The 8,641-nt window shown below is 38.6% G+C and overlaps 1 non-coding gene across 1 annotated transcript; it reads right to left on the bottom strand.

The window, feature by feature from the left end:
* Positions 1–8,003: 8,003 nt before the first annotated feature.
* TRNAM-CAU (transfer RNA methionine (anticodon CAU)) lies at positions 8,004–8,079 on the bottom strand. The gene has a single exon. It is a non-coding gene; the product is annotated as a tRNA-Met (tRNA).
* Between the last annotated feature and the right edge of the window lie 562 nt (positions 8,080–8,641).

The raw sequence follows: 8,641 nt of genomic DNA, 5'->3' as shown, positions 1-8,641 counted from the left end.
AAGGCCCATATCCAAACGTCGGAGGCAGCAGCAGAGGGGGTGGTGGGCCTGCAGACAGACCACACCTAGGGAACACAAAGGCCACACCCACTGGACTCCAGTGGCCACATCCTTCTTATACAATGGCAAAATGGGAAGGCAGAGAAATGCAACAAAAATGAATCAAGAGAAATCCCCAGAAAAGGACTTGAATGAGTCAGATATAACCAAATTACCCAATGCAGAGTTTAAAATAATGATTGTTAGCATGCTCACAGATCTTAAAACAACAATAAGCCCTGGCCGGTTGGCTCAGTGGTAGAGCGTCAGCCTAGCGTGTGGAGGACCCGGGTTTGATTCCCGGCCAGGGCACATAGGAGAAGCACCCATTTGCTTCTCCACCCCTCCGCCGCGCCTTCCTCTCTGTCTCTTTCTTCCCCTCCCGCAGCTGAGGCTCCATTGGAGCAAAGATGGCCCGGGCGCTGGGGATGGCTCTGTGGCCTCTGCCCCAGGCGCTAGAGTGGCTCTGGTTGCAACATGGCGACGCCCAGGATGGGCAGAGCATCGCCCCCTGGTGGGCGTGCCGGGTGGATCCCGGTCGGGCGCATGCGGGAGTCTGTCTGACTGTCTCTCCTTGTTTCCAGCTTCAGAAAAATGCAAAAAACAACAACAACAACAACAAAAATAGATGGTCATAATGAACAACTATAATAAATAAAGAGATAGCAAGCATAATAAAGGACATTGAAATAATAAAAAAGAATCAGTCAGAAATGACAAATACAACATCAGAAATGAAGACCACAATGAAAGGAGTTAAAAACAGGATGGATGAAGCTGAGGATCAAATCAGTGAGTTAGAGAACAAGATAAACGAAGGCATGAAAGCAGAGTAGCAAAATGAAAGGAGACTCAAAAAGTCAGAGAAAACTCTAAGACAGCTCTGAGACAACATGAAGAGCAATAACATCCACCATAGGGGTTCCTGAAGAAGAAGAGAAAGAACAAGGGATAGAGCCTTTGTTCAATCAAATCATAGCTGAAAACTTCCCTAAACTGATGCAGGAAAAAGTCACACAAGTTCAAGAAGCACAGAGAATTCCATTAAAGAGAAACCCAAAGAAATCTATAGCAAACACATCATAATTAAAATACCAAAGCTAAGTGATAAAGAGAAAATATTGAAAGCTGCTAGAGAAAAGAAGGCTATCACCTACAAAGGAGCCCCCATAACAATGACATTCGACTTCTCAACAGAAACACTTGAGGCCAGAAGGGAATGGCAAGAAATATTCAAGGTAATGCAGAACAAGAGCCTACAACCAAGACTACTTTATCCAGCAAGGCTATCATTTAAAATTGAAGGAGAAATAAAAAGCTGTTTATGGTTTTATGGCTTACATTTAAATCTGATTAAGGCTTACATTTAAATCTTGTCTGATTCCTGTGGCTAGGACTTTCAGAACTATGTTTATTTTTGTGAATGGTGTAAGTTGTTGGTCTACTTTCATTTTTTTGCAGGTAGCTGTACAGTTTTCCGAACACCATTTGTTGAAGAGGCTGTCTTTACTCCATTGTATGCTCTTACCTCCTTTGTCAAATATCAGTTGTCCATAAAGGCATGGATTTATTTCTGGGTTCTCTGTTCTGTTCCATTGATTTATATGCCTGTTCTTATGCCAGTACCAAGCTGTTTTGAGTACAATGACCTTGTAGTATAACTTGATATCAGGAAGTGTGATACCTCCCACTTTATTCTTCCTTTTCAAGATTGCTGAGGCTATTTGTGTCCTTTTTTGGTTCCATATAAATTTTTGGAATATGTGTTCTATAACTTTGAAGTATGTCACTTGTATTTTAATTGGTATTGCATTGAATTTATACATTGCTTTGGGAAATATTGACATTTTAATGATGTTTATTCTTCCTAACCATGAGCACGGTATATGCTTCCACTTGTTTGTATCTTTCTTGATTTCCTTTATCAGTGTTTTATAATTTTCTGAGTACAAGTCATTAACCTCTTTGGTTCAGTTTACTCCTAGGTACTTTATTTTTTTTGTTGCAATAGTGAAGGGGATTGTTTCCTTAATTTCTCTTTCAGACAGTTCATTGTTGGTGTATAAAAATGCCTCTGATTTCTGAGTATTAATCTTATATCCTGCCACCTTGCTGAATTTATTTATCAGATCCAGTAGTTTTTTGAGTGAAACTTCAGGGTTTTCTATATACAATATCATATCATCTGCAAATAATGATAGTTTTACTTCTTCTTTTCCAATTTGGATGCCTTTTATTTCTTCTTCTTGTCTGATTGCTGTGGCTAGGACTTCCAGAACTATGTTGAATAAGAGTGGAAAAAAAGGGCACCCTTGCCTTGTTCATGATCTTAAGGGGATTGCTTTTAATTTTTGCCCATTGAGTATGATGTTGGCTGTGGGCCTGTCATAGCTGGCCTTTATCATGTTGAGGTATGTTCCTGTATTCCCACTTTGCTGAGAGTATTGATCATGAATGGGTGCTAGATTTCATCAAATGCTTTTTCTGCATCTATTGAAAATATTATTATTTTTTCCTTCCTTTTGTTTATGTGATGAATCACATTGATTGATTTGCAAATACTGTACCAACCTTGCCTCCCTAGAATAAATCCCACTTGATCATGGTGTATGATTTTTTTCATATATTGCTGGATCCGGTCTGCTAATATTTTGTTGAGGATTTTAGTATCTAAATTCATCAGGAGTATTGGCCTATAATTTTCTTTCTTTGTGTCATTCCTGGTTTTGGAATCAGAATTATGCTTGCCTCATAAAAGGATCTTGGAAGTCTTTCTTCCTCTTGAATTTTTTGAAAGAATTTAAGAAGGATAGGAGTTAGTTCTTTGAATATTTGGTAGAATTCACTTGTGAAGCCATCAGGCTCAGGGCTTCTGTTTGTTGGGAGTTTATTGATAACTGTTTTGATCTCATTTATTGTAATTGGTCTGTTTAGGTTTTCTGATTCTTCCAGATTAATTTTTAAAAGATTATATGTTTTAAGGAATTTGTTCATTTCATCTAGGTTATCTAAATTTTTGGCATACAGTTCTTCATAGTATTTTCCTACAATTCTTTGTATTTATGTTGAGTCAGTTGTTATTTCTCCACTCTCATTTTTAATTTTATTTATTTGACTCCTGTCTCTTTTGTTTTTCTTGGTGAGTGTGGTTAAAAGTTCATCGATCTTGTTTACCTTTTCAAAGAACCAGCTCCCTGCTTCATTCATCCTCTGTATTGTTTCTTTAGCCTCTATGTCATTTATTTCCACTCTAATCTTATTATTTTCTTTCCTCTACTACCCTTGGGCTTTACTTGTTCTTTTTCTAGTTCTTTTAGATGCAGGATTAAGTTGTTTATTTGAGCTTTTTCTAACTTCTTGAGGTATGCCTGTAATGCTATGAACTTCCCTCTTAGTACTGCTTTTGCTGTGTCTCATAAATTTTGAGTTGTTGTATGTTTATTATCATTTGTTTCTAGGAATTTTTTTATTTCTTCTTTGATCTCATTGTTAATTCATTTGTTATTTAGTAACATGCTATTTAGTTTCCAAGTGTTTGAGTATTTTTCAGTTTTTCTGTTGTGGTTGATTTCTAGTTCCATGCCATTGTGATCCAAGAAGATGCTTGATATAATTTCAATCTTCTTAAATTTTTTGAGACTGCTTTTGTACTCTAACATGTGGTCTATCCTAGAGAATGTACCATGAACACTTGAAAAGAATGTATATTCTCCTGCTTTAGGGTGAATGGTTCCAAAGATATCTATTAAATCATGTTGATCTAATGTGTTCTTTAAGTCTACTGTTTCATTTTTTTTTTCTGAAGCTGGAAACGGGGAGGCAGTCAGACAGACTCCCGCATGCACCTGACTGGGATCCACCCGGCACGCCCACCAGGGGGCGACACTCTGCCCACCAGGGGGTGATGCTCTGCCCATCTGGGGCGTCGCTCTGCCAGGACCAGAGCCATTCTAGTGCCTGAGGCAGAGGCCACAGAGCCATCCTCAGAGCCAGGGCCATCTTTGCTCCAATGGAGCCTCGGCTGTGGGAGGGGAAGAGAGAGACACAGAGGAAGGAGAGGGGGAGGGGTGGAGAAGCAGATGGGCGCCTCTCCTGTGTGTCCTGGCCGGGAATCAAACCCGAGACTTCCACACAGCAGGCCGATGGTCTACCACTGAGCCAACCGGCCAGGGCCAAGTCTACTGTTTCTTTGTTAATTTTATTTCTTGAGGATCTAAGTAGTGATGTTAGTGGGGTATTGAAATCCCCTACTATTATAGTATTGCTGTTGATCTTGCCCTTTATATCCATCAAAATCTGCTTTATATATTTAAGTGCTCCTATATTAGGTGTGTAGATATTTATAATGGTTATATCTTTCCATTGGATTGCTCCCTTTATTTTTATGTAGTGACCTTCTTTATCACTTACTGTAGCCTTTGTTTTAAAGTCCATTTCGTCTGATAAAAGTATTGCTACTCCAGCTTTTTTTCATTTTCATTTGCATGAAACATTTTTTTTTATCCTTTTACCTTCAGTTTATGTGCATCTTTTGTTTTGAGGTGTGTCTCTTGTAGACAGCATATTTATGAGTCTTGCTTTCTTATCCACGCAGGTATCCTATGTCTTTTGATTGCATCATTTAATCCATTTATGTTTAAGGTTATTATTGATATGTAGTTGTTTATTGCCATTTTATTTTTTAAGGCTGTATTCCTCTTTTGCTATATTCTTTTCTCCCTTTGATCTGTTTACAGCAGACTCTATACCATTGGTTCGGTTGTAATAAATTCCTTTTTTTTTATTTTTTATTTGTTTGGGAAGTTTTCTATTTCTCCTTCAATTTTAAACAATAACCTTGCTAGGTTAAGTAGTCTTGGTTGTAGGCTCTTGTTCTGCATTACTTTGAATATTTCTTGCCTTTCCTTTCTGGCCTTGTTTCTTTTGAGAAGTCAGATGTTATTCTTATGGGGGCTCCTTTGTAGGTGAGAGCTTTTTTTCTCTAGCAGCATTTAATATTTTCTCTTTATCTCTTAGCTTTGGTATTTTAATTATGGTGTATCTTGGTGTAGATTTTTTTGGGTTTCTCTTTAATGGAATTATCTGTGTTTCTTGAACTTGTGTGACTTTTTCTGAATCAATTTAGGGAAGTTCTCAGCTATGATTTGATTGAACAAAGTCTCTATCCTTGTTCTTTCTCTTCTTCTTTAGGAACTCCTATGATGTGGATGTTATTTTTCTTCATGTTGTCACAGAGGTGTCTTAGAATTTACTCAGACTTTTTGAGTCTCTTCTTTTCACTGCTTTGCTTCCAGGCCTTCATTTATCTTGTCCTCTAACTCACTGATTCAATTCTCAGCTTCATCCATCATGCTTTTAACTCCTTCCAATGTAGTCTTCATTTTTGATACTGTATTTGTCATTTCTGACTGATTCTTTTTTATTATTTCAATGTCCTTTTTTATACTTGCTATCTCTTTATTTTGGTGTTTGTTATGACCATCTATTGTTGTTCTGAGATCTGTGAGCATCCTAACAGTTATTATTTTAAACTCTGCATTGGGTAATTTGGTTAAATCTGACTCATTCAAGTCCTTTTCTGGGGATTTCTCTTGATTCATTTGTGTTGCATTTCTCTGCCTTCCCATTTTGTCTGTGTTTAAGAAGGATGTGTCCACTGGAATCCAGTGGGTGTGGCCTCTGTGTTTTCTAATTGTGGTCTGTCTGCAGGCCTGCCACCCCCTGTCTTGGACATTTGGGTATGGACATTGCAGGCACCGGCCAGCTGCTGCTGCTGTCCTTGTGGTTTCTGTATCTCCTCCAGGGGAGGGGCTGTATTCATGTGCCTGGGTGTACAAGGCTCGACTGGCCTTGGCCTTCACCCCACCCCATGATGAGGCTGTGCACTATGCCCTGGTCCCCAAGCATCAGCACCATGGGCAGGGCTGTGCAACAATGCTCAGCCGCTGATCTCCGCCTGTTCCTGGACTTTCCCGCAGGCAGAGCTGTGCTCGTGCATTGGGCCGCAAGCCCCGGCTCCATTGGCCAGGTGAGGCCATGTGTCTGCACTCAGCCACGTGTCTCTGCAGTTCCCAGGCTTTCGCCTTTCTTCTGTGGGTGGGATTGCAGGTGGGCCCACAGCCGGCCGGACCGCTTTTATACACCCCTTCCACTCCCGCTGGGTGAGACTGATCTCACGCTGGGCCTCAGTCATGGCCAGCCCGCCTTCTGCCCCCTCTGACAGGACTGCACTTCCTCTTCCAGCTGCCACCTGCCCTCTGGTGAGCCTCTGGTGATATTTAAATTATATAACTATTTATTAAAACATACTGGTCAACTAAAAAATAACTTTTTTAGTTTTTTTGTCTTAGAATTGCTCTATTGTCCCTGATATATAATTGATATAAATACCAAATGAATGCCTTCTTTCAGAAGAAAAATGAAAAGGAGAATAGCAATATTTAATTTTTCAGTTTGATAATTTATTGAATTTCTTAGGAGACCTGAATATTCACAACCACAAATACATTTTTTTGCTGTCAGTAAATCAAATTATAAGATTTCTTTGTGAGCTTATAATTAGATAAGAAGTGTTTGTTATTCTTAAAATGCTGTACTGGGTTTAATCTAGTTATCTTTCACCCTGTAGAGGAATAACCTTTGTGTCTGAAACTCGAGGCCATGACTCTTGTCCTTCAACAGTAGAGGTCACATTGGCTACATTTTCCTTTTGGAACCAAGTAAATAGTTACTTCTTATACAACATGAAATTTATAACTTAATCCTTTCTATAAATATAAAAATAATTTTATATACATATATAATATATAATTATTTTCATTGAAATTTTCTAATTTCAAAGTTTAATGTGAATTATAGTTTTCTATTTAACAAGAATGCATTTTTATTTTTAATATATTTTGGCCAACTGGAGTTAAACTCTCACAGGACATTAGTGAACTTTAGATAAAGATACTCACAGTAAACACTGCTTTCCTGTCCTAAAATGCACCACTCCATCAGTCATCATTATTAGGGGAAGCATGGAGCATAATTAGATTTTCTTTGTACCTTACCACCTGTATACCTGTGACTTTAATATTCTTTTGTAATTAAAGGAAATCTTTCAATTGTTTTAAGCTCCAGGTTCATATTTTTGACTTGTGATAGTTTGCTTTAGTGCTTGTTTTCAGTAAAACTTTAAAATTTATTTTTTTAAAGTAGAGAATGGAATACATTTTGCATTTTCATTGTATCTATGTTGAAGGCTGACCAAACAAGTCTATTAGAAGTGCAGTTTCACCTAATGCTCAATACAGCTCATGCATGCTTTTTATCTGTGGAGTAAAAACTGTCCTTACCACTGCTATAGCATGTTCTTCCAATGCTGGTAGAGTCTTGGAATAGTAGAAAACTAAGGTTCACTAATGGCATAGGCATTGCAATAGTGCTTTTCTTTCCAAAGAGGAGAGATTCACAAAGCATGTGATTATAATGAACTCAGAGGTGGTAAACGAAAAAGAACCACAATTAGTGCTAAATACAGTAATTTTTCTACTCATAATCATTTTTTAATATATATATTTAGGTTAAATGGTTGCTCAGACTGATGGTAATCTCTAGTACTTATGAACCATCGCTTATGAACCCTGTGTTTTACAAAATTGCATGTTTACTATATAGCACAAGCCTCTGAAAGACATTTTTTGTTTATTTGTTTGTTTGTTTTAGGTGAGAGGAAGGGAGATAGTGAGGCAGGTTCCAATATGCACACCTACTAGGATCCACCTAGCAGCCCCATTAGGGGCTGATGCTTGAGTACTGAGCTATTTTTAGCACCTGAGGCTGACATGCTCAAACCAACTGAGCTCTCCTCAGTGCATGGGGCCACACTCAAATTAGTTGAGCCACTGACTGAGGGAGGTAAAGAAGATGAGAAGGGGGAGAAGGAGGGGGGGGAGGAACAGGTGTTTTCTTCTCCTATGTGCCCTGACTGGGAATCAAACCCAGGACTTCAGCACATGGGGCTGACACTCTATCCACTGAGCTACTGGCCAGGGCTGTAAAAGACATTTTTAAAATTAATTATTTATTTATTTCTTGTTAAACTGATTGGGATGATATTGTTTAATAAAATTATATAGGTTTCAAGTGTAGATTTCTATGATATATCATTTGTATATTTCATTGTATGCCCAGCTGCAGTTGTCTTAACCATGAATTTCTAAATTAGACATGCTGACCAAGGACTCCAGAGCCAACAGCTGGAAAACATAAGAAAAACACACTCACTGTGAAACACAAAACTGAACTTTAGGCTTTTCTTCATCATTCAGAGTAATTCTCTGTATCTCTTACTTCATTCCCGCCTTAACTGTGCTATGTATCCTTATTCAGAGTCTCCTGATTTTGCCTGTTGTTTCTGGCCCATTGGAATTGACAATAGATTTTGGCTTTCTAGAGGTAAACCCTTACCTTCTCTTTCTCTTCTGCACTCTATCTAACCCAGCTCCAGCCCTGGCAGCCACCCTTCCTTGGGCCAGCCTGGACACTGATCAGGAATGAACTTCCAAGGTTATCACAAGAGGATGGGGAGAAGCAAGAAGCTGAGCCCTGTGACAAC

Source organism: Saccopteryx bilineata, chromosome 4 (genome assembly GCF_036850765.1).
Source record: "Saccopteryx bilineata isolate mSacBil1 chromosome 4, mSacBil1_pri_phased_curated, whole genome shotgun sequence".
In the NCBI taxonomy this organism is placed as follows: domain Eukaryota; kingdom Metazoa; phylum Chordata; class Mammalia; order Chiroptera; family Emballonuridae; genus Saccopteryx; species Saccopteryx bilineata.
This window is presented reverse-complemented; position numbering and strand designations above follow the sequence as displayed.